General features: G+C 42.6%; 1 protein-coding gene across 3 annotated transcripts in view; it reads left to right on the top strand.

The window, feature by feature from the left end:
- The window catches only part of CHST9 (carbohydrate sulfotransferase 9), a 255,515-nt gene that overhangs the window by 123,980 nt on the left and 104,478 nt on the right, over positions 1 to 27,057 (top strand). Inside the window, exon 1 of one of the 3 annotated variants that reach the window (XM_026647333.2) lies at positions 17,687 to 17,761. The exons of the other annotated variants lie outside the window; for them this stretch is intronic. The gene's annotated coding sequence lies outside the window, so the exon portion shown is untranslated. Of the gene's footprint in view, positions 1 to 17,686; positions 17,762 to 27,057 lie in introns of those variants that run through there. 3 annotated transcript variants of the gene reach the window in all.

Here is a 27,057-nt window from a genome sequence, read left to right as displayed (position 1 = left end):
CCTGGAGAACTCCCTTGCGAAACTCCCTGTTAGCAGCCCCTGTTCGCAAAAGCTCCCTGGTCGCTTGTGCGCTGCTTTATAAAGCCCTGGCCTGTATGAATGCCCCACCCACTGATTAAGGCTCAGCCAATTACCAGAGGCTTCTAGGTTTCAAACCTTCCTTTGAAGCTCACAGCTTCCAACTGCCAGCCACAGCACACGGTCCTTCAAACAACCAACCAAACAAACAGACTGACAAACACAAGCTCAGCACACAGCAAGTAACCCCCAAACACAAACAAACACACACTACAGACAGTCACTTACCCCAAAAGGGTGCTGTATTGCTCCTCCTTCACCTGGAGAACTCCCTTGTGAAACTCCCTGTTAGCAGCCCCTGTTCGCAAAAGCCTTCCATTTGGTTTAAACTGAATTAACTCATGATCACTTGAGCCAAGATTGTTCTCTAACCAGTTCTTCTGATGTCCTTGCTACTTACCATGCTAAATCTAAAATGGCATCACCTTTTGTTTGTTCGGTGATTAATTGGTGAAGAAATCTGTCAGCTATCACATCCAGGAATATCTGAAGCCCACCATCATTAGTAGCACTTGGAATATATTTGGCCGTCTTTGATTGCTTTGAAATCTCTGTTGATGTTACAAAGTCATCCTAACACCCTTTGTCTCGGGGATCTGGCAATTACCAGGGAATGTGATGTAATTAATGCAGGTGTTGTATACAAGACAAATTATTATATAAGGCAAATTTCACATACATTTTGCAGGACTGGGACTGAAAATGTGATCCATCAGCTCCTAAACACAAGCATCTGCTGCAGCTGAAGAAGCCTTGTCTGCTGCTAGTAGTAGATCTGTAATCCCTTTTCTATGACCTCAGCCACAAGAGGGCTACATTACTTACAAATGCAAAGCATTAATAGCTGCCTGTGCTATATGTACCATTCTAAAGGGTGAAAAGTAACTTCCCAGGAACTGAGGAAAGCTGGTGTCCCCCCAAAAATCTGTTTAAGACAAACAACATTACTCCTGTTTACTAAACACTGTTTAGATATGTACATTTAATAAAAGAATAGTACTAAACAATTTAAACATCATTTTTCCTGCAAGTTGAATTGGCTGTTGGTTGTTGTAACAGGCTGGCAGTGTTTGCCTGAAATGCCCTATCTTGTTAGCAGGTTTTGCTGTTGCTTGGGGATACTAAATAGATTCTGCTGTTTCATTGAGACAGGTGGCTAGTTACCCATCTGGAAAGAAGGAAAGTGGAAATGATAGTCTAGAGAAGGATGACCTATGGTATGGGCTGAACATTTATGACATAGAAACCCCTGGAGCAGCCAAGGGTAAGATGGGTTGAGCTGAGCTGAGCTTAATGTTGTGTTAGTATGAATTTCTGTGTTAAAATCAAATTCCAGGAAGGGTATGAATTTGGATTCCATGTACTGTGTAGAGGGTTTCTATCTTTGGTACTTTTATGGGGACCCCTCACTTTTGTTTGAGTTCCTCACATTTTTTAATGTATTTATATTCACAGCTCCCCTGTAAACTAGAGAAGTGCTATTCCCATTTTACACGAGGGGGAATTGAGGCATAAAGAGGCTAAGTGACTTGCTCAGATCACAGAGAAAGTCTGTGAAAGAGCTAAGAATTGTTGTTTGAGAGCAGGTTGCAAATGACACTCACTAATAATGATTTATGTGTGTATTTTGCGGCATACTTGATATTTTATGAACTGGGGAGCCTGAAAATGTACATAACTGTTTGTTTGCTTTTAAACACAATATTTAGAGAATCTCTTCACATCAAAGCCTAAAAGAGCTTATTGAAAACAAAGCTTCACAGTCTTAATGCACTGACATGAGCAGAAAATGAAAAGAAACTGGTGTCAGGAATGTACATAATGCAAAATCTGATGTCAGTGAAAGAGAATAAGAGAAGTCAATAAAAAAATCCTGTTACTTTAATCCACTGTTTGAAGTTTAAATAGGATTTCATCAGTGCTACTCTTTACAGATGACCTGAAAATCAAAACAAAAAACAAAAACCCACAAACAAACAAAACACAAAATGTATTTGTAAAACTGCAAAGATGTTTGCCTACAAAAAATTGAACATTGTATTTTGACTACATTTGAGAAAATTGCAGTAGAAAGTGTCCAGTAATGGGGTGTCTATAGTGCCCAAAGCTTCTATTGAGGACATTCATGGTTAACCTGGGCCCACATCCATCAGAAATAAAAACAAACAGTGATGTTTAACTTACAAATCTATGGTCATTGCTACATTATAGGATGTGCATTTTTATTCCACTTCAAGGAATAATATTTATGTTAAAAATGCAAATTTATCTCGAAATAAGTGTCAGTGTTTGCTCCAATGATTGTAAAGCTTTTCCAATGTTTAGCTGAACGTTTAGCTTTTAGCAACTAGTATTCACAAAACCAGAAAAAGTAGTAAGTAAAAACATTTTCCTTTATTCCTTAGCTGCTTTTGTAAATAAGGGATTTATCTTAATATTACAAAGCAACAGAGACGGTAAAGCCTTGTTGTGTCCAAGGTTTGGTGAAACTCCCAAACTGAGTTTAAGTTTACAAAACTAGCTTGAATAGGTGAACCTTTCTCCCCACCATCCCCTCTTCCTATTATCTGGATAGTATTAAGGCGCCCATCACAGTCAGTGATATATGAGCTCTAAAATAAATTAAACACATTCAAATAAAATGAGCACACGTGCTTAAATAAAACACTCAGTCTGGAAGGTCTCAATTCAGGAAAGCACAAATAAGTCCTTTTGGGTATTAAATATGTGGGTATTAAGCACATGATTTCCTGGATAAGAATGGAGTGAGGCACATTCTTAAGTGCTTTCATGAACTGGGGTCATACTGCATTTTCCTCCCTTTCCTCATGTAGCATTGTGAGGGTGTGAGTGGTAAATGTTATGTTTTCTCTATGGACAGTTATCGGGGGAGGAAAGCTATGGGTCAGGTGTTTTATTCTGAAGATAGAGCAATGCAGAATCATTATACTGTCTGGCAGAGGGGGAGTTCATTAGTCATGGGTCTGCTGCCAAGAAAACCTACAATACAAGGGGGCTCAGACAGTTCCAGCACCTCTGATGAATGCAGTTGTTGTGGTAGGTCACGGAAAGGGAGATGGTGTTTGAGATAGCTGGACCCCAGGCCACTGAGGCCTTTGAAGACCGGGGCCTTACGTTGGATTCATTAATGGACAGAGAACCATTGCAGCATCAGAGCAGAGGGTGATGTTTCTTTAATCACTCTTTGCTGCTCTGAAAGCAAGCTGCTGCACGTATCAACTAGAGCTGCTTCATGGCATTCACTTTCAGCTCCTGGTACATCATGCTCCAACAGTTGATGCTGCAGGAAATACATAGCCAGGTTTGCATTTGACAGAAAGGGACAGAGCTGAAAATGGTAGAAAACGTTTCTGGCAGCCAGCACTGTCTCTACATGGAGCTGAAGACTGGACTACCCCATCAGTGGGCCAGCTCTTCAAAATCTTCTCCTCTTTGCCACCAGCATCACCTCCGTCTTGCCCAGACTTAGACCTTGTCTACACTTCAGGGGAAATTCGATCTAAGCTACGCAATTTGAGTTATGTGAATAGCGTAACTCAAATCAACGGAGCTTAGATCTACTTACGCGATGTCGATGGGAGACGCTCTCCCGTCGACTCCCCCTACTCTTCTCGATCTGGTGGAGTACAGGAGTTGACGGGAGAGCAATCTGCGGTCGATTTAGCGGGTCTTCACTAGATCCACTAAATCGACTGCTGATGCATCGATCACTGCTCGTTGATCCCCCGGTAAGTGTAGATAAGCAAGCACTTAGAATATCTTGTTGTAGCACTGGGAAGGCTAGCTTGTAATGATGGCTGTGTTTGCTATGAAGGAGATATGGAGTCCAGTATCAATGCATGCTCCTGGCACTTAAGTGCCTTTTGTCTCACAGTCTCTTCTAGGAATTTTGAATATATCAGGACATGCACAGGACTGAGCCAATATGGAATTGCACACAACACTCTGAGGTCTGTCTGAGACAATAGGGTGCAATTCTGTCTGTCCCTGTCAGATCTCAGGCACATAAGAAACACATCATGGCCAACTTTGTCAGAGGTGAGGGTGGGGATGGGGGCACACAGGGTCACATGCTGCCCTCCCCCCCCTTTGTCCTCCCCCTTTGCAGGCCTGGCTCACGCTGGCGCTGACCCACAGCGACCCTCCAGCCAGGCCAACGGGCCCCATGTGGGGGGCAAATTCTGCACCTGCCCAAGGATTGCAGGGCTGGGCCTTCCAGGGGGTCACTGCTGGCCTATGTGGCCAGCTGCCTGCCCCAGTGTTTGTTTCGGTGTCGCACAGAGACCCAGGGGGTGGAGGGATTTAACCACAGCCACGGAGTGGCTCATGTGCAGGAGCCCCCAGGTGGGGGGGACCTTGGAAGCCCTGGGTGGAAACCACCCACCCTCCAGGGGCTCAGGGCGGGGTTGCCCCATTCCTGCACGTAGGTTTCCTGTTGACTCAGAGTTGGCCCCGCTTGGTCACATGGTGCTGCCAGGCCCAATCCCTGCACAGCAGCTGGCAGAGCTGAGCCAGTCAACTGACCTCGGAAGCTGGGCGAGGTGAGCTGTGAGCTGCACCCTGTAGGGCAAGGCAGGAGCAACAACTGGGCACTGCAGTGAGGGGCCGCTGCTTTCCAAAAGGGGAGACTGAGGCCAAGATAAGGGCTGCCGGGGTGGGGGGCATGATTCAAGTTGTTCGGGGGGCAGCTGAACCTTGAAGTTGTGTCCCCCCTACTATCAACAATTAGGTGTCACCTCTGAACTCTGTCAAACCCTGTTGACAGATCTAATGACTTTGCTAATGTATCTAGTCTACTGTTCATAGCTAAAAGGAGACTATTCACTAAAGCAATTGGTGCTGTCTCAGTGCTATATCCTGGTCTGAAATCCAGCTGTGAGAGAGTCTAGGAAGTTGGCAGAAATCCGTTGTTAAAGTTCCCCCTTGGTTTTGCACCCTCCAGGGTGATTCAAATTTTTTGTTCAACTTCTAGCAAAAGGGAAGCCTGTACTATGAATTATAGGCAGCGTAAAAAAAACTCAAAACAAAATTAAAAAACCTTCCAAACTTAGGCTAGCACAAACACATGTCCGATATAAGGCACACATACTTGGATTCTTCACTGGGTTGCACCCCCAGCGTGAAGTGGATGTAGAATGATAGAGTTATCCACCCACTTTGCCACATGGAAATGACTACACAAAGGACCAGGCAATTGAGAATCAGGCCCATTGTATTTATATTTTCATTAGCAATTCTCTCTTCCTGTCTCTGCTCCTTTACACAGTCTATTTTTTCATTCTACCTAGTCTCTGTTTTTGCACTGGAATTTCCCTCTCTACTTAGGGTTGCCGATTTTGGCTGGACATATTCCTGGAGGTTTCATCACATGACATAACCTTTAATTCAAATTTAATCTTTATTTCCTGGAGGCTCCAGGACAATTCCTGGAGGCTTGGCAACCCTATGTGTACTACTCTTCCCCCCGCCAACCCCATAGTGTATGCAAGCCCAAAAACATCGTAGGTTTGAATTAGCCTTTTGAAGCTAAGTTCTTTGAGTGGGTTCAAAATGTTATCATTTCTAGTAAGCAATGTAAACATTCATCACGTAAAATGATCCTGTCTGGATAACCAAACAATATAATCTTTTATTGCATTCGGTCTTTTTCAGAGGAATTTCGAATTTTGTGTGTGACTTCAGGGCAGCTGCTGGACTGTCATGACTTCATATTTCTGCCCCGCTTTTATTCCCAGTATTTAGAGCGTTTCAGATGGCAGTGGAATCCTAATGCGGGAATTACATATTTAATGGTGCAGTGTCTTCATTCAACAGATTGAGAGTCACTTTATAGGCACACTGCTCCACATATCACATTGTTCCCCCCACATCCATCTATAAAGTCACCTTGTCAACAGGTATAGAATCAGCATAGAACTTAACTTACTATCTAGAGTGCTGCTGGAGTGAGAGAATTTGGTGTGTCTGGCTGTGATGGGGCTTAACCCCCATCACCTGTAAGGCAAGAGAAAGAATCCCAAGTAGTCATGCTCTACACATGGGGAGGGAGGGTGAGTAACTAATTGCCTCCTAGTCATCTTATAAGAAGATGCGGGGAGCTCCATAGGGGAGAGACTATAGAGGACATAGGTCTTTCTGGTGGAGATAAGCACTGGGATAGGGTTTAACAGTGAGGTAATAATGGAGGAATACTGCTACAGGAACAGGTCATTCTTCTGCAGGGAAAGGCCAGAGGTAGAGTCAACAAAGGAATTACAGTGAAGCCTGAGGGGGCAGAACGGCACTAGGTTGAAAACTTGTTTGGACTTTGTGTTATCCAGAAGACGTTTAGATTTGTAACAGCCAGAAGGCAAGTCAAGAGAAGAGGCAGTCTGAGAGGCCACTGTAGGTCTAAGGGAGAAAAGGACCCTGTGTAGTGTTGTGACCAGAGATAAGGAGGTGCTGCAAGGTGAGGACATGCTACTACATGGGCATACAGGGGACATGTAATGACTAAAGGGCATATACAGATTTTACTTCTCTGCCTTTAGTAGTTGTGTAAAAGATAAAACTTTTTTTATCTGCGTAATGCATTAGTGCAGTCAGTTGTAGCTGAGAAATGCAGAGTCCACATCTATGGTGGAGATGATCTGTTAAAATGTTCCTTCAATCAAAATGGAAAGGCATGCATGAAGAATGTTTCTGCTGAGGTTTTCAAGAATGCTTTTTACAGTATTTAATCCAAACATTTTAGAAGTTCATGTGTTTAACTCTGTGTGATCACTAACAGCACTGGTAGATGAAAGACTAAAAGAACTATCTCTGATTCTTTGCAATATGCACTAAAACTACACACTAGTCCTTCTAAGGACATTACAGGAAGCTAAGATTATGGTATTTTGGAAGGTATTTTTTGGAAAACAAAGATAAACATTTCCTTTTCCCAGAACACAGACTAGAGAATTCTAGTGGGGCCCAGGTCTTACAATGAAATTCAAAAGCACTAGGAAATCAGACCTTATTTTGAGCTTCCTGGGGGAAATGAATGAGCCGTGGTTTTCAGTTGAACTTTTACCTAGTTTTGCAAATGAAGACAAAGGGTATTGGCGACCTTAGGATGATTCTGGTCGACCCAGGCCTTCTTTCAAAAGAAAGCCTCCTTATCCTAGATAAGGAATCCAATTCCTAACTTAAAAGTTTTTGGGGCTGAGGTAGATGTCTTCAAACCTCACTTTTAAGGAGAAAAGAGGAGCCCTGGTGAAGTTGCTGCCTCCCTGTCTTCACAAGGGTTTTATTTTTTTGGAGAGGACTCCCTCCCCTCTACTAAAACAATGGGGCATTCCCTGCTTCAGAATACCATATTCTGGGCATAATTTAGGTCTCTAGCCACAGTCCTGCTGGGACTGTTTCCATCCCTGTTGCTGAAGGCAGGGCAGTAGCTATCATTTCTCCTCTGAAGAAGAGCCTTCTAGGACTATAGTGCAGTAGACATATCAACCTAAAGAACAGAGACCGGGGAGGAGGCATTTGAGGCCTCCTTAGGAAACTGGAGCCCATTAGATTAGTCTATCCACACAACTATTTGATCGGAAAGCTTTCAGGCATTTTAAATATGAAGCTTTCTCAACTGAAAAGAACAAACTTCATTTGAATCAATAGATATCTTTGAATGAGCAGACAACAGCAGTTCTTGCTGAGAGGCTTTGATGGCCCCTTCAATATGTGAATTAATGGGTGAATATGTTTTAGGCTGAAGTGCTATTGAGCTGGATGTCCCTACTGCCATAGCATTGCTTGATAGAGTCAAATTTTAGGCTTTTGACTGAGAAAGGAAGAGGTATTTCACTTGGTCTATTTTATCATGCAATATCTCTGAAAAGGGGATTCTTGTGGGACTTACCTTTTGTGCACACTTATTAACCACGAGCAAACAACAAAAGAAAACATAAATAGATTTATATTCTACTTAGACTAGCTGAAAACCTAACACTCAAGGGATCTTTAAAAAAGAAATAAAACTTTGATTTACAGTGTGAGTCTTGAAGCAGAGTATACCACCAGATTCACGTTTCCTCACTCAGGGCATGTCTATCTTGGATGGGGGAAATCAACACTATTAATGTAGCTATGCTGGTGCACGTGCACCAGTGCAGCGTCTACATTGGGTAAAACTCAACTTGCATCCATGTGACTTATCCTGGTGATTTGCTGGAGTAAACTCCACTGGAGAAGGATCAGGCCCTACAGACACATTTTCCAATCATGGTTGCTACTTGAGTCAAAGATTTCAATGTTTTTAAAAAATGTATATGACACCTTTGGGTTTTTATATATATGTAGATGGTTGTGTTAGGGAATATCTGAACCTGCTTTGCCGAAAACTGCTCAATTAAAACCGGGGCTATCCGGCAGGCTCAATTAAGGTTAGTGCTTTGCTACAGCAAGTCTCAGATCCTGTGACTTCTGAGATTTGGAGGAAGGGGAGTGAGCCAGAGCTTACATAGCTGATAGTGTTAAGTAGCAGCGGCTATGGCTTTCTTTGTGCGCTAGCAGGAAGCCCGACCGTCCTCACTTCTGCTGCTGTGGGGCTGATCTGGCAGTCTACTCAAACAGCAGTTTCAAATAGGTTTTAACAGGTTTTTATTGCAAAACAATTGCTATTTTCATATTAAATAATTTGATCTGTAATTTTGGCAGGTTTCATTGCATTTGTGGCTTTTGCCTTTCTTCTGTGACCAGACCATGATTTCATAGTTTGCCATGGCAAACCATTAGCTCTATACATTGCTATCCAGCAACTGGGTCACTACTACTTTCAAAAAGTGGTATTTTCTTTTAATGATTTAGATCAGGGGTAGGCAACCTTTCAGAAGTGGTGTGCCGAGTCTTCATTTATTCACCCTAATTTAAGGTTTCCTGTGCCAGTAATACATTTTAACATTTTTAGAAGGTCTCTTTCTATAAGTCTCTATAAGATATAACTAAACTATTCTTGTATATAAAGTACATAAGGTTTTTAAAATGTTTAAGAAGCTTCATTTAAAATTAAAATAAAATGCAGAGCCCCCCGGACCGGTGGTCAGGACCCAGGCAGTGTGAGTGCCACTGAAAATCAGCTTGCCATAGGTTGCCTACACGTGCCATAGGTTGCCTACCCCTGATTTAGATACTACCTCGAAGACTGCACCATGCTGGCAAGAAAATAGGTTTTTTTGAGTTATGAAAGTTGTCTCCCACAACTCCAGATGACTCAGACAGCCTGCAACCACCCTTTCCTATTTGTTTCTCTTCTGCCACGTGCCAGGCTTCAAAAGGGTGCTGACTGGATTAGGAAGGGCAGAGACCACGTACATGCAGTGTCTAATCTTGGGAAGATTCTTCAGCCCACAGCTGGAATATAGCCCCTGTGTTGTAACTTGTAGGGGTAGTGTGGTATAAGCTAAGTAAACTTCTAAAGTTGCAAAACAAAATGTTCCTTTTTGTTATGGGACAATTAATCTCCTCCCTTTTCTTTGAAAGGTCACTGGGCCTGACATAGTTTACATATATAACTTTAATCAGGTGAGGAATGTGGCCTTTAAAGGCTTGTCTACACTACAGATGCTGTAGCTGTGCTGCGGTAACATGTACACTTGGTACAGTGATGGGGTTTTTCCACAGCTGTAGTTAATCCACCCCCTCAAGAGGCAATAGCTAGATTGATAGAAGAATTCTCTCGACCTATGGTGTCTATAGCGGGACTTAAGTCTGCTTAATTGCATCTCTCTTTTTTTACATCCCTGCGTGATGTAGCTAGGTCAACCTAAGTTTTAGGTGTAGAACAGGTCTGAGATCAGCAGATACTTCTCCAGGTAAATCAAAATTATTGAATTCAGGGGTTATCTTTGATAACTACTAGAAGAAATTTGAGTAAACCCCATTAGAATCTTTCAATTAGTCTGTGTCGTCCCAGGAACCTGTAGCCCAACACGTTTATTGTTTTGTTCCAAAATTTAAGTGGACAATGCAACCAACTGAAATTTTCTCTGTAGTTTTTGCTAGGGAGTATGGCTACCCTAACATCAGATGCCTGCCAAGTTAATTAGGAAGAGGCTCTGAACCCAAGAAAAGTGGCAGGGAGCCTACATGCACATGTGTTGTGGGGTCCTGCTGACATTAAACCGACTGCCCAACTGGTGTATGTACATTTGAGCCATGGCAATAGTGATGGCTGTGATAGTCTGTACTCCTATATTCACCCCCATTACAGAACTATGATACTTTGTACAAAATGTATGCGTTGTGAGGTATCATCTGAAAACTCATAATATGCTGATCATTATCATCCTGGTGAAATGTGTGGCAATGTTGCATGCAAGGTTATAGGATTCCTCTGTATGGTATTACTAGACATGTTCCAAATCTGGGGGGAGCAGCCACAAACCAGTTCCTCGGAGACAAAAGGCTAGCCAATGTCTCAGTCAGCTGTCCACAAAATCAAATGGATCAAGTGGTCATTCTTTGGCAGGAAAGAGGATGTGGGTGAAAATCTACATCTTGACAAAGAAACAGCTGGGGGACCCCCATACAGGAGATTTTTCATCTCCTGAACCTCAGCTGGAGATGATTCTCAAAGAAGAGAAAGAACTATACAAGGAGAAAGGAGATGCCCCAAATGATTCCCCCCTTTCTCTCAACCCATGGCCTCCACAACACCTGAAGAACAAAAGAAACTGCTTTGGACTGGAGGAGGGATCCTGACTGAAAGGAATTCAGCCAGTAAGACCGCTGAAGCATGTGGTGAGAGAGATCTCGCTTTGAATTCACTTAGCTTGTTAAGTTAGGTATTAGTTGCATTTTACTTTTATTTTCTTTAACCAATCCTGACTTTTATGCCTCATTACATGTCATTGTAGTAAAAAGGGAGCCTGAGACATAAGCCCTTGTATCAGAAGCCCCGTGTGAGGCCTGAGCTAAAGTAGTGGCCGCGCCCTGGTAATATAAAGCAAAGTTAAGACAAGTCAGGCTGTGAGCAGAAGTCAGGCTCAGCCTGCATGCAGTTCATAGAATCTGGCAAGAACAGGGCTGATATTGCAAAAACATATGCATTCCTAAGAAATACTAGGCACAGGACATTCAGGCAAACACAATCCAGAAGGGTGGTACCAGAATACCCCAATACCAACTATGGTACAAACACACTCCCTGAACATGATTCAAGGACAAACTTACTAAAGGTAAGGTCAGGATGACAGTTTTGATAGAGATGTTTTGATCGAACCAACATGTACAAGGTAATGGGTGGTAGCAAACCATGTCAGGGGGCAGTAACTAACTATGTCAGAAGGGCAATACATAACTTGTTTGTATCGGTGTATAAAATGGAGTCTCAGAGGGAGTGTCTTTGGCCAGCCAAGGGGGAATGGAAAGTCCCGCCATTCACTGAGCTGAGTCCATTGCAATGGGTATACATGTGTTAGTGTACCTGTAACCATTGAGCCAGGGCATTAGGACCATCCTTTGTTGACAATAAATCTGACCGAGTGCCTTCGCTTCTGAAACAGGTCTTGTGGTCTCATTGGGCAGTTTGATCGAGGTCTGCTGTGCCAACTATCTGCGCAGAGCTGTGACAACACAACACACACGCAGCCAACATCTGTGGGTCATCACTTAAAATCTACCTATTTTGTAGTTAATAAACTTGTTCTATTGATTTATCTAAACCAGTGTGTTTGGACTGAAGTGTTTGGGAAACTCCATTTGGGATAACAGGATTTGTGCAGGTCATTTTCTATTCATAAAACAATGGACTTTATATGAGCTTGTGTTGTCCAGGAGAGGGCTGGGCAATACAAGATGTACATTTCTGGGGGAAAGTCTGGGACTAGGAATTTACTGGTGTTGCCCTGCAGTGTAATTCATGAGTGGCTGGCTGTACATACATGAAGCGTCCCCTCTCCACCTGGTTACCTTCTTTAATGCCAATCTGCTTACAGGTTTTGATGGACAGGTCTGGGTTCTTCTGGATCCCGCCACCCACTCAGCAGGGTGTATCTTCTTTATTTTTTCCTATGAGTTTATTTGGTGGTGCCTCCACCCCCCTCGCTCCTTCCTGGCATGGTCACCAGGGCAGCTTGGGAGGAAAATTCTAACAACAGGGTAATCCCCACTTATTTGCCAGATAGTTGGAAACTTCCAAGAAATAACAAACGCATGCAATATATTCAACACAATAACTATATTAAACAGGAGACAAATATAACAGGGTAAAACACTGTTGTTAGGGTCACCGGTGCCCACGCTGCTAATACCTGTGACTTTCCCCAGTTATGTGACTTGATGTAGCGAATGTAAGATTAGTGTCCCGTTGGTACTTTGTTGAGGCCCTTGATGACCTATGACAGGGGTTCTCAGACTTTTGTACTGGTGACCCCTTTCACACAGCAAGCCTCTGAGTGCAACCCCCCTTATACATTAAAAACACTTTTTAATATATTTAACACCATTATAAATGCTGGTGGCAAAGCGGGGTTTGGGGTGGAGGCTGACAGCTCGCGACCCCCATGTAATAACCTCGCAACCCCCTGAGGGATCCCCACCCCCAGTTTGAGAATCCCTGACCTATGACCACAAAATTCTTCTCTGCAGTGGTTTAGCAGTGTGGCTGACTGGGTTATAGCCCAATGGACTCACACGTGGGAGAAGGTGGTAAATCCCTCCATAGGTTTAATATGCAGCGGGTTGTAAAATCCCCAAACCCTTACTCCCGGCTTGAGGACTCAGTTCAGGGAGTACGGGGTCCCCAAAACAAATTCCCTGACTGACTAACTAAAAGATGGTGCACTCACAAACTCCATGAATTATCCTCAGGTTCAGATATGACTCTGGACTCCTCAGTCACTGCAGAGGGGCTGATCTCTGCTGGCAGGGATCTTCTTCAAGCAGGAATCAGGCTGCTTCGGTCCCAGGATTTCCCCTCACCACAAATGGGTGCAGGGCTCAAGGTGCAGGTTACACAACTATACTAAGATCCAAACTCTAGTCTCCTAGCCCAGCGTCCAAACACACACACAGCAGGCAGCAGCCCTGAACTAGCAGGCAGAGCAGAGCTGACCATGTGGTGACTGGTCTTACCTAGGGAGCTGGAGGGCGAACCCAGCCTGGCTGGGGAAGTTTCCCAGCAAAACTCTACAAACTGGGAATTATCAGTGGAGAAGGAAAAGCCCAGCTGAGGGATCTTGCTTTCAGGTCTGTAGAGGCCAGTTCTCAGGGGGAACCCTGCATGCAGGCCTGGGACTCACCAGCTCCCCACACAGCCAGTCCTGCCCTTGCCCTGGCTGGCTCCAGACTTACTCCAAAATGGCTTCTCCACTTTCCTGAACTCCCTGGGAGGGGCATCTCACTCCCTATTGGTTTCTTGTTTGTTTGTTTGTTTTTGTTTTTGATTGACAAAATATATTATTATTATATTTCAGTATATCATGTTAACAATGCAAATTGGGATGAAATAATCCCCATTTCCAATTTTACATATGTCAGAGTTACTGTTAATAATGATGTGTCATTTTGGAAGAATGTAGGGTCTGGACCTGTAAGGTGCTCAGCACCCACAATTCCAGTTGAAAGCAATGGAAGATAAGGATGCTCAGAACACTCCAGAGAAGCTCAGCGCTTCACAGGATTAGGCATTTTGGAATAGGATTGTAAGAAATTTAATTCTACATTATTTTAAATTGTTTGGACTTTTTATTTGTGGACAGCACGTGATGATAGAACATTTTAGGATTATAGTAATGACTATGAGCTACAGCCTTTACATTTTTACACAAAGTAATGGATTCTGAGGTTGAAATTCTTCCCCTTCCCACACAAACCTGTAATCAGACTTTGTATAGGGAACTCCATACTGACTGGACAGAAGGAATTCTACTTCAATCATCAGAAAGATCATTGTGCTACAACACAGACCATCAGCAGTTGCTATGTTAAGCTTATGGCTTGGAAAAGTTGCTGCTTTATCTGTGTTCTCCCCACACATGAGCTATGGGTCATTGAATCCAGGATCCCCACACTCATCCATCTACCTTAGATACATCACAATCCTCCTTTCGATGACAGCATTATTTGGATCTGGCATGGAATATCCCTCTGTGGTGTGTTGGCAATTGGACCTCCCTCTGCATGGCTATCTTGCCCAAGTCTATCCTCATGCAGCACAACTGTAAATGGTATGGATTGTCTGGACGGTCTCGTTCAAGCTTCCAGGCTGGAGTGAATTTCACCCTAAATAAGCACCGTACCTATTGGGTTCCAGGAAGTGGGCGGGTGGAAGCCCGCCCACTGCTAAAGGATCCCCTCGCAGCCTAAGAGGAGGATCTACAGGACCTGGAAACCAACTGATTTCGGGGGACAACTAATGAAATAACAGGGATAGGAGTGCGGTCACAGGGTCAAAAGAAGGGAACCTGACGGGGACACTGAGCAGAGAACCCCGGACAGTGCCCACTGCTCCTCAAAGGCGTCAAGGGAGCCAGTGGACGCCGCTGAGGGGAAAAGTGCAGCCAGAAACGTAACAGAATATTTGTGAGGAGCTGGTATAGGGGCTGCAACCTGGTGCACTCCAAGTAAACGTGCGCCAGGGTCTCCCTCACGCCGCAGAAGGGGCAGGTGTCCGGGACAGGTGTAGACTGCGCCAAATACATGCCCGTGCTCACGGCCCCATGAAGGAGCCGCCAGCTGATATCCCAGACTCTGAGTTTGCCTTGGCTCTCCTTCCCTACCAGGGATAGTGTGCCTCACCCCTGAACTGTCAGCAGACAGAGCCCCAGGAATCTTGGTAATCTCCTTGTGGGTTACATACAGTATAGCTGGGAGTGACTTACATGCTGGAGGCTGTGTGTGAGTGGACGGTGAATGGTAGCTCTCACAGCAAAGTAGTGTAAAAGGCAATCCAGGTTGGAGAACTGAGCTGTTCATCAGCCCAGATTATATTCTGGATAATGTCACAATGGCGATAAGGAGTACGTGTGGCAGCATGGAAGACTTTCTATAAGCATCAGAAAAAATGTTGATTCCATTGTTGGCTTTAAGAAACAGGTGAGACTTCATTGCGGCAGAGTCAAGAAACCGCCTAGGTCTTCTGTGAGCTAGTAGCCTCCATTGTGAACTAAGACTAAAGAAATCCCTGAGGTAAAAGGGGGACTGGAAGTTGAGAGGTTATACCACCATCTTCTGCCATTGTCTGCTCACACAACACAAGCTAAGCAGAATCAGCATGTTAGTTCTTGTATGAGAAATCCCCAAGGAACATATGTGTACAAAACATAAAAATGTTGTGGCCATTTAATGTCCCATGATTCTTTTTATATTAAATTGGTATTATCTCTGGAGTCCTGGCTAAATTCTATTTTAGAATGCTTGTTTAGAATGTTAGCATGTTCCCCTAGCTAAATCCCTCTGGAAACTTCAATTGCAAAAAATTACATTTGGTTGTCTTGAGTTGCTTTGTGATGTTCAACAGTTGTTTCACTCCAAGATTGGTGTTAAAATGATCCTGGGACACCATCTGTAGCTAAACAGGGCAAACAATGAAAGGATACATTACTGTTACTCTATGGAGGGGTTATGCCTATAAGTGAATGATGGGACTGAGTGTCAGTGAGTAGTTAGCAAATTAAATGCTGGAGTAATTCTAGGAGCAAGATAGTATAGCGTTTTAAATTCAGCTGGAGCTATCTGGAGTAGAGTTGCAGTAAATATTTTCAACCCCCCTGAAGTTCTTACAGTATGTTGGGGGAGGAGGCTGTGGAGGGCTCTGGGAAATACTCTAAGAATTTAAGCCCTATACTTCAGTAAAATGCTTAAAGGGGAGAGAGGTGAAGACTAGTGTTTGGGGCACAGGTCTGGGAATTTGGACCTATTGAGTGCTGATTCTGGCTCTAACAAGTTCACTATGTGGTCTTAAGAAAATTGTCATTTTGCCTCAATTTCCTTGTCTGTCAAATGGGATAATACTACTTGCCTGCATCTCAGGGCTATTTTGAGAATGTTAGATAATCTTTGCAAAGCATTTTGAACATGTAAAGTGCTATATTGGTCTTAATTAAGGTATTTACTGTGGATTATAATCCCTAAAAGTCCTTTGCACTGAATTCTATTACCCGCTGCTGCAATCTTTAACCAGCAATACCAGTGTTACTCCTATTACTCCTAGTTTACTGTATGTGCCACAACCTTTATCTGGATTTATACACACTGGTTTGATATTGCTGGGGAGTCAACCTAGGTTTGTCCAAACAAAACCTGTAGGATGTTGGTGGGGATGCCATTTAAATAAAAGACTATATGGATTTTGCAAACAAACTTGTCCTACTACCCTTATCGTTCTCATTTACCAACCTTAGGTGTGGGTTTTTTACAAGCTGATTCTCATGCAGTGCAGGGGGTGCGGGGTCTGGGGCAGAAGTGATGAATCCATCACTTCCAGGACTGACAGTGCCGGCCCACAGGGCCCACCAAAGCATGGGACCTGGAGCAGTTGCCCCAATTCGCTGTATCCAAGGGAGGGCTCTGGCTAGCAGAGAACCTGATTGAGTTGAATGGGGCTTTATAGGATTGACTGTGTGGACTGGCTTGTTGGAATGTAACCCTGGGCTGGTCCCTGTTGGGTCAAACTGGCCTTCAGTTTAGATTTTATACTGAAAGGTTTATTTTTAAACTTCAGACCAATACAAATATCTCCACTCCAGTTTTATATGCAGTGTAGTTGTACAGAAGACTAGAGAAACATGGGTTAGATAATATATCTTATTGAAACAACTTCTACTGGTGAGAGAAACTGGGAGGACTGGTCCCTTATAATATGTGCTAACTACTTAAGCTAAACAATCTGTTCCCCCTTGGAGTTAGCTGTGAAGCTGGATGTTTCTTTCCCACACCTGAAGAAGAGCTTTGTGTGGCTCCCAAAGCTTGTCTCTCTCACCCCCCAGAAGTTGGTCCAATAACAGATCTAACCTCACCCACCTTATCTCTCCATGCCGTTTTAAAAAGTGTCAGGCTCAAAACAAGGGCAAACCGTTTCTACTGCAGTGTTTGCAAGTCAGACCTTGTAGTGGTGGTGCCTGGGAACAGGAAAGGGAGACTGACCACACAGGCGCAGGGGAAACTGCTAGTTCCAAACTAGGGGAGAGCAACGGCGACTTCTCAGAGGCGTCCGCTGTTAATTACCTGGTGTGTTGATGTTGATCACGTGGGTGAAGAAATGTGTAATGATTTCTAAGCCATAGTAACCTCGCTCTCTGGGTTAATTAGCGACGTGCCCCCTGCAGGAGTGGGGGGATTAGACAGTAGGTAAATGAAGAACTGAGTACTGGAAGGCAGGATCTGGTAGGACCGCGAGGAAGGAGGCGAGTGCCCCGCACGTGGAGCTGGGGAAGGCGGGCCGGCGGCGCGGGGCAGCCGGGCGTGGCTGTCCCTGTCCCTTAGTCCGGCGAGGGGGTGATTGTTCTGCCTTCCTCGATCAGCTCTGCAGGGGAGCAGAGGCTGGGCTGACTCGGCGTGCGGGGCTCCACCCTCTGCTGCCCTGGGAGCTCTAGCTATAGAGGGAGCAGGGGAGGCGGCGCGAGGCTGGGAAGTTTCCGCTGGGACCTGAGCTCCGGCAGGCGGAGATCCCGTGACCTCCGGGGAGCTCGCAGCTCGGCTTGCGGTAAGTGCCCTCTGCAGCAGGAGGTGGGTATGGGGGCTGCTTGCTGCGTTTGTCCGGGGCGGGAGATAGACACGTTCTCAGCTCAGGTGACTTTATCTCTGTGCAGTTATCCATGAAATGCGCTCGACTCTTCCCCACCAGGCTCCCTAAACCTGGGCTCTGCACACAGCGAAATTACCCCGTCTCTGCCTTCTGCCTGTGTGCCTACCACTAGCTCTGCATGGGGCCAGGGTTTGATCGGACGCGGTTCCGATCTCTCTCCCCCATTGAAAACATCTATTGATCTCTCGAGAGCCTGGGTGGTTCTGCCTGGGGTACCAAAGGATTCAGGGGTGAAATGTCAGTCTCCTATAATGCAACTTCAGCCCCTTTGCAAGGCTGGAATGAAGGTTTGTTGAGGTTTAAACTAACTTTTTTTTCCCCATCTTGTCTTAAAAGTTATTTAGTTCATTCACATCCGTTTATTTTCAATCTATTTGTGGTGATGGCTTTCACTAGCTGCCCTTGAACTTTTAGGTCCTGATCCAAAGCTCATTTGAGGTCATCGGGGGGGGGAAAATTTCCACAGACTTCAGTGGGTTTTTGGATGAGCCCCATCATAACTTAGTGGGTTCCTCGGTTTATCAGTGAATGAAGACATGCAGAGAGTACCTCAGAAACCAGACAATTTATCAAAAACTTTATGTAAACTTACTACCTACCTTTTGGTTCCCTGAATGATTATCTTCACATAACTGGTGTTCTATAATACTATAGATCACTTGACAACTTTTGAGTTCAGTTTTGCTGTTTCCCTTAGAGTTTTGTTCAGTGTATGCAAATGATGTATATCATTGTCATTTTAAATGTAACTAATATTTTATTATGTATTTTAGTGGCCCTCAAGTGGCAACTCAGCAATGAAAAACACTTCAAAAAAATCTTCATGGGAATAATAAAGGAAAGTGAGATGGATTGATTTAGTGGGTTTTTGGGGGGAGAGAAGGGAACAGAAGGAAGACTTGTTGTTTGGGTTATTTTTAGGGACATCAATGTGTTATGGACAAATTATGTCATTAAGAAGTTAAAGAGACTCTGTAGCTATGTTACTTTATTCTGTGACAAATGAACTGAGTGGAAAGGTACAAACCTCCTACCTTTCTACTGATTGACTTGGGGGGGAGCAAATATTGTTGCACAGCAGAAACCTAGAATTCAGGACCTGGGTTCAAAAATAAAAGATTAGGTAGTGTTCCCTGGACAGTTTTTTGGGCAGCAGGGTGAGTGAGTGGGGCAAAAAGCAAGTCATCTTGGCATACTAATACCACTTTGATTCACTGCAGTCAATAAACAAGTTTCCCTATCTGAATGTAGAGAAATTATTAAACAAAAAGCAAAATCTTTTATCTAGTTATACATACACACACTCCAATCCTGCAAATGTTTAAACATGTTTTTGACTTCACGCATGCTAATCCCATTGCCTAAAATTAAGTATTTGTAAAAAGTGCTTGCAGGATTGGAGCCTCAGGTGTTTTTAAGCAAGCATGTGTCTTTATTACTGCTCTATCTCCCACGTTCCCTCCTATTGTTTATTACGCTTCCTTGTGTCTTGCCATAAATTTAACTGTAAGATCTGCAAGGCAGAGATTAAGTTGTTTTATGATTATTTACAGCATCTACCCAATTCCCCTAATCATGATTGAAGAAGAAAGTACTGCTTTCTATGCTTATCACTGCCCCCTCTTCCTTTTACATAGTCCCTGTAGAAAAGAAGAAAAATCTCATGAAATGAGACAAATAATTTCCTCTCCTGAAATGATTTTTGTTTGTTTACTGATTAATTAATGTGAATTCCTTATATATGAAGCATTTAAGGGGTAGGTGCCATAATACACCGAGACTGCAAAATCGTATCCCAAAGATAGGGTAAATAGGAGCACGTAGTTTACCTTCTGTATACCATTCATCCTATACAATATATGGCATGGTATAAAGTGCAGTAATAACAAGGCATAATTCCTATAACAGTATTAAGGTTTACACTGTAATAAGGAGAAGTGAAATAGAAAAATGCTAAATATGTATGCAACTGGGCTGAGCTGAGCTTGCTCTGGTAATGTTTGTATTTGGAATTTCCTGAGTGTTCTTGAAGCCTTAATATTTTTCAAGCTGTAGGGATTGGAGGGGTTTTGTTTGTGTGTTTTTGCTTGGTTTTTTTAGCTTTACTCTTTCAAGTGACTTGGAATTGTCATTTGAAGATCCATTTTTATTTCAAAGTCCACATCAAATGTGGAACTTTACAACTCAAGATTTTTTTCTTCATCCTGAGCTCTATGAAAGTTATGTTGGCTTCCTTACTCACAATATAATATTGCTGGTAATAAGGGTTCTGAAAGCCAAATGATGCCTTCAGTTACATTCGGGCATGGCTGTATTACAGTTGGTCTAGCAATTTGAAGAAGTGTTGATGTCCGCTTTCTTCTCCACCCCACTCATACTTCTGTCTCCACTGGGTTCCCATGCAATCAAAGTGGCTGCCATGTACCTGTACTATTTGACGGCTTCACTGCCTTTTAGTTCAATGCCTCTAATTGGCAGTTGTGCAAAAAAAAAAAAAATCCTGCTCTTGAAGAGAGACGTGAATCGACACCTTGGAGCTAAAGAGACTCCACAGAACACAGAAAGGAGAATGAGCATGGAAGGTGAGAAACTGAAGCCTAAATCATCTAATATGTAAAAGAAATCCTCTAAATTCCTCACTTTTATATTCCAGGAGAGGTAGGTGATACAAGTCCAATGGCTGAAAGGTGCAAATTTTGAACAATGAAGGTAATTAACACCAAGTGTCACGGTGGATTCTCTATCACTGGAAACTTTAAAATCAAGATTGGTTCTTTTAGAAAGACGTGCTCTTACTGAACTTGAAGCAGTAACTAATTCAGGGGATTACTTATGTGTTTATACATATGTATGTAATACTGTTCTACAGGAGGCCTGACTAGATGATGATCTATGAACCCCTTAAAATTTGGATCCTTAAACCGGAATCTTTTTTTAAATCCGGTATCCTGTTTTGCTTACCCACAGTGCACTATGTCCACATGCAGCACTTGTTGCAAACTTTGCAGCCTCTGTGAGCTATTGCATCTATCCCAGAGTGCTCAGCTAGTTCTGGGAGCAGGAAAATAGCAATGGTGAATAGTGCACATGTTCACAATTTTGTTTTGTTCCAATGACTGATAAGAATAGCTCTGTCCAGTATGAGGAACCACGTGTGTTATGAAGGGCTAGGGCTATGGCCTTCCACTTGAAGTTGCTATGGTAGTGTCAGCACCTTCCTCCCACCTGTGTTCCTGGAGGTCTGGCATATGACCTTTTGAGTTTTCATAGTTGAAAAGGTGAGGAGCTGGATTTCTTTTTCTCCTTTTAATTCCTTCAGTAACTTTTGTTCCTTGGTTCTTGTTGCTGAACTAACAGCTTTTTAACTTCGTTTCTAGGATACAGAGAAGGAAATAGGCTGGGCCAGTGTCCAGGAGGACATCCCTCCATGGAGCCCAGAAAGTTCTCCCCAGCATGCCATAGCACTACAATGGAGACACTAAGAGAGACACTGTTCTTTGGGGAAGGCTAGGGAAAAATGAGTGTGTGCTGGGGGATTATGGAGAGGTAAGTGGCTTCATCTGTGGTATGAGGGGTTGTGATAGCTCTACTATGTATCTTTCAAGTAATGACCCTGTTCTGTTTTCTGTTTTTAGGAGCGTGTGAGGAACCACTGAGGTAGTGGGTGGACATCTGTGGCAACAACCAGTAAAATAAATGCACAGGGAGGGGATTGTCTCAGTGTCTGTGTCCATCTCTCTAACGGTTAATCTTTGTCCTTTTCTGTTTTTCAGGAGACTACCAAGGAGAAGGGGGTGGGGGGAGGGAAGACAGTGTTGCCAAACTTCTGTAGTTTACTATTTAAGTTTCTTTCACTCTTTCTGTGTTGATTTTGATTTTTGGGATTGTGAGGTGGCAGTTATAGGGAGGTTTGAAAGTAGGAGTTACTCAGCTGCTCTATGCTCTGGCTAGCACCAGATTTTCATGTGGACTTGCATGCTAGGAATCAAAAAAGTGATATGAGTGTCAAATATCTCTAGTGCAGACAGAACTGGGAAGTGCCACGTAGTTCCAGGACAAGAGTGTTGCTTAAGGGAAAGAGTGAGGACTGAATAAAGTGGGATTACTTAGAAGTTTTGGCAGAGGCATCAGGAGCTGCTTTCCCTCATTTCTGTGGGTCCTGGTGCCCAGAGTATTTTACCAGGCGGTGCTTATCCTGCAATGGGATGTACTTCTCTGGATTAGACCTAAAATCTGAAGGGAGGAAAAATAAAATGACTGTATATTAATGGAGTGGGAGGTTTCTTGTTAAAGATGACAAAGTTACTAAATACTTTTGCTCTTATAAGAACTTGAAATATTAAAAGTTAATGAATATGGGCTCACTATAAAATTTCTACGCTCTCCTTTCAAACTCAGTAACTGAAAACTTGTTGCTGATTACCCCTGGAGTTCAGTGCTGAAAACTATGTGCACTTCTGTTCTTCTAGCTTTCTGTATCGCTTATAGATCTGAGCAACATGTGGTTATGTCTCCTAGGCCTCTAATGTCTAAACTTTTTGGTATGTATCTTATTATGGAATTCCTCCATAACTGCCTTTATTGAAGTCAGTGGGGCAGATTGTGACCCTGTTGATCTGTGCAGGAGGGGTTTGCCACCACCAGGTGAGTGCCGGTATGGAAATACCAGAAGGGTCATAACATACCAGTCTGGGTCACCAAAAGGGTGCTGGGATGGCATCCTGGAGCATTCTGGCAGGACTTGAGTATGGTTAGCCAGACTTGGCTTATCCCTCCTTTGTACAGAAGTGGGGTTTGGGGGCTCCCATGGCACTATCTCACCCATTTCCCCCTCCGCCTTTCCTGGATCTTGCGGAGCCCCGAACCTATGTATCCAAGTGTTTGCTTGGAGAGTCAGATTGGGCTGAAGGAAAAATGGAGTTGGCTTGCGGGGGGAAAGGGGCGCAAGTCTCTCAGTTGCATTAACATTACCCCATAGCCTCCACTCCCAAGATTGCCTGGAGTAGTTGAGGTCAGGGGGGAGTCCCTGATAGTATATTTCCACTGGAGCCACACGGTCAAGGAATTAGGAATAGAGGGTGACCTGGAGTTACAGCTAGTGGGGACACAAGCTCCACACAGATGGCTCCACTGATGTTAGAGTAAGCTTTGTCATGGGGGAGGAGCAATCCTCCCATCCCCTCAACAAGCAGTGGCGGCTAATCTCTGAGGTAATCCTTCCAGAGAGTCCCTCTTTGTTGGGGGGGAGAGAGTTGTCCCCCTCCTGCAGTTTTTAATGCCAAAGGGGATAATCTGTCACAGTGTCGTTGTGGCTGCTTAAAATGTTCTGCAGTAGATTTGTAGACACAGAGGTTTTATTTTAACTATTGCTCTGATTTTTCATATATAGATTATAAATCATTGAGTTAACTAAATTGCACTAATTATTCAAGCTAGGCAGTTTTAAAATTGTATAATGTAGCTGTAAGGCTCTGTTCACTGTGCACATAATAGTCTGAGCTGTGCTGTCTGAAGTGAAACTTGGCCTAAACATGAACACACACAATTTAAAACAACACATGTAGTGAGCTCTCAATAAGGAGATGATTGTACTGACTTTAATTGATACTGCTCTTGTAAAATGGGTATATTCCTAACATACCGTGACTAATGCTAATTTGTGTAATTTCTCTCCCCCGCCCCAGCTTTCTTCCATAAATAAAAAATATATGGGAGTGCATCCTGAGGTTTCGCTAAAGAAAACAATGTGGAATTTACAACATCAAAGCAGAAATTGTCCCCCTAGCAAGATGTTTGCTTTTCTTATTAATGGACTACCTTAGTCTGGTATCATCGGAAATAATACTAGATATCTTCCTACATGATTGAACTGTGTCAATGAAAGGGCTGTACTGGCAGCACAAGCCATTGGAGGCACACTTTCACCTAAGGCGCCTAATAAAGTGTTTCTCGTAAACCCCAAATATTGCTTTAATTCCCAAGTAAGGTTTGATTCTAGCCACTCCCATATGATCAGAGAAAAAAGGACTGGAAAGAGAAGCAAGAAAACTGCACGTTTGGTTATTTGTGAGAGAAATTCCCATTCAGTGCATGTATTCACGTTGTTTGGCTTTATTGTAATAAGACACACACACACACAGCTATGCATCCCCAATAACTTTACCAAAAAGCTCAGGTTCTGGTAACTGCTAGAGAACATATTTCTTACCATTATGCATTCAGACTTGCTGAGCATCAAAAAATGTTACTTGTTTTGTTCTGAGTTCTTATCCAAACGAATATCAATGTTATGTAAATAACGCAGCTTTCTGTGGGCGATTGAATTAATTGTTTCTCCTTATAACCAGAAAGGGATCCCAACTCTATGAAGCAGGAATGCTTCTATCTGTTTGTCAGAGCTAATCCTATGGATATGAATATAGCCACTAAAACAAGTGTGCTGCAGTTCAGGTACAGGGAGTGACAACAATAAGTAGGCTTGAGAACACTGGGAGCACCATGGGGAAAGGGGTTGAATGGGAAGAGCCTCCTAGTTAAAAGAATGGAGGAGTTGGATCCTACTCCCCCACCATTCTCGAAGCAGTTCAATACTCCCTCCTTTATATTCAGCATGTTTTTAGTGTGGTTTCTCCTTCCATCAGTTTGTTACTACCACTCCTAGCCAGGCACTGTACCATATCGGTAGCCGGAAGTGGAAATAGCTTCCATAGTAGGAGATGACAGCTCTGCATGTTAGTTAACCAGAAAGGAATACTATGAAATAAAGCTACTTAATTGCCTTCCTACAGTGTTCCATGTCTGAACTAGTTGTTTCATGATGTACACACAAAAAATCAGCCAGAGCATAAGTTCAAAATGGTGTCTGTCACACTTGTGTCTAGGCATCTACATTCTTCATAGGTATAATGCATAAAATGGCAAATATGACATTGAGATATAGCTTAAATTTAAAGTAACAGGTTTGCAAGCACTTTTCATTGTACTTTACAAAGTATTTTATTTTAATTAGGGCTGTCAAGCGATACAAAAATCACTATTAATCACACCATTAATCACACTTTTAATAGAAAACCATTTATTTAAATGTTTTTGGATGTTTTCTACATTTTCAAATATATTGACTTCTATTACAACACAGAATATAAAGTATACAGTGCTCACTATATTTTTTATTACAAATATTTGCATGGTAAAAAACAAAAGAAATTGTATATTTCAATTCACTTAATATAAGTACTGTAGTGCAATCTCTTTAGAATGAAAGTTGAACTTACAAATGTAGGTTCTAAAGTTTTACATTCTTTTATTTTTGAATGCAGTTATTTTTTGTACATAATTCTACAAGTCAACTCAGTCCTACTTCAGCCAATCGCTCAGACAAACAAGTTTGGTTACAATTTGTAGAAGATAATGTTGCCCATGTCTTGTTTACAATGTCACCTGAAAATGAGAACAGGTGTTCGCATGGCACTGTTGTAGCAGGTGTCGCAAGATATTTACGTGCCAGAGGTACTAAAAATTCATATGTCCCTTAATGCTTCAACCACCATTCCAGGACGCATGTGTCCATGCTGATAATGGGTTCTGCTCGATAACGATCCAAAGCAGAGCGGACCAACGCATGTTCATTTTCATCATCTGAGTCAGATGCCACCAGCAGAAGGTTGATTTTCTTTTTTGGTGGTTCAGGTTCTGTAGTTTCTGCATCGTAGTGTTGCTCTTTTAAGACTTCTAAAAGCATTCTCCACACCTTTTCCCTCTCAGATTTTGGAAGGCACTTCAGATTCTTAAACCTTGTGTCAAGTGCTGTATCTTTCCTTAGAAATCTCACATTGGTACCTTTTTTGTGTTTTGTCAAATCTGCTGTGAAAGTGTTCTTAAAACGAACATGTGCTGGGTCATCATCCAAGACTGCTATAACATGAAATATAGGGCAGAATGCAGGTAAAACAGAACAGGAGGCATACAATTCTCCCCCAAGGAGTTCAGTCACAAATTTAATTAATGCATTATTTTTTTTTTAACAAGCATCATCAGCATGGAAGCATGTCTTGTGGAATGGTGGCCAAAGCATGAAGGGGCATATGAATGTTTAGCATATCTGGCAAGTAAATAGGCTACAAAAGTGCTGTGTGAACGCCTGTTCTCACTTTCAGGTGATGGGGTAAATAAGCAGGCAGCAGTATCTCCCGTAAACGTAAACAAATTTGTTTGTCTTAGCAATTGGCTGAACAAGGCTGAGTAGACTTGTAGACTCTAAAGTTTTACATTGTTTTGTTTTTGAGTGCAGTTATGTAACAAAAAAAATCTACATTTATAAGTTACATTTTCACGATAAAGAGATTGCACTACAGTACTTGTATGAGGTGAATTGAAAAATAGGATTTCTTTTATCATTTTACAGTGCAAATATTTGTAATCAAAAATAATAAAAAGTGAGCTCTGTATACTTTGTATTCTGTGTTGTAATAGAAATGTAGAAAAACATCCAAAAATATTTAATAAATTTCAATTGGCATTCTCTTGTTTAACAGTGAAGTTAATCATGATTCATTTTTTTAATCGCAGTTAATTTTTGAGTTAACCACGTGAGTTAACTGTGATTAATCAACAGCCCTAATTTTAATGGCACAGAGTTGAAAGGAAAAAATTATACTTGACATAGTATGTTCAAGTTCTGAACATCACTTTACTTAACACACATTTAGAATTTAGCATGAGCTTCCCATAAACAATAGGTATGTCCATGCTAAAATGTGCTGGGTGAAAGATTAAGTTTTCATACACAGTAAAGTCAAAGTTTATATGTGTGAAAGCACTGAGTTATTGAAATAGGTTCATATTTTCTCTTTCTTTTTGTGAATCACATGAAGCTCTGCATTTCTCTGGAAAGCATATATAATGCTTTGGTCATTCAAGTATGACTTGTTAAATACCTGCTACTTTTTTGTTTCCACAAACATGCACACACTAGGAATAGACTTATTCCTTTAACCGAGCGCTCATTTAAAACACTGCTTCAGTTGGTTACTTGTGTCCTCTGAAAGCTTAAGTTTTCATTGTATTTTTGCTTTAGTCTGCTAAAAGTGTATTTTATCAGATATTCATTTACAAGTGCTTCATTGTACTGAATTTCAGAATATTTTTATTTGCTCTGCAATCTAATTTAACATTTACTTCTACATTGTACTCCA

This window comes from Terrapene carolina, unplaced genomic scaffold, assembly GCF_002925995.2.
Source record: "Terrapene carolina triunguis isolate 2854851 unplaced genomic scaffold, T_m_triunguis-2.0 Scaffold58, whole genome shotgun sequence".
Classification (NCBI taxonomy): domain Eukaryota; kingdom Metazoa; phylum Chordata; order Testudines; family Emydidae; genus Terrapene; species Terrapene triunguis.
The sequence above is the reverse complement of the archived record's forward strand: the minus strand, read 5'-3'. Positions and strand labels throughout refer to the sequence as shown.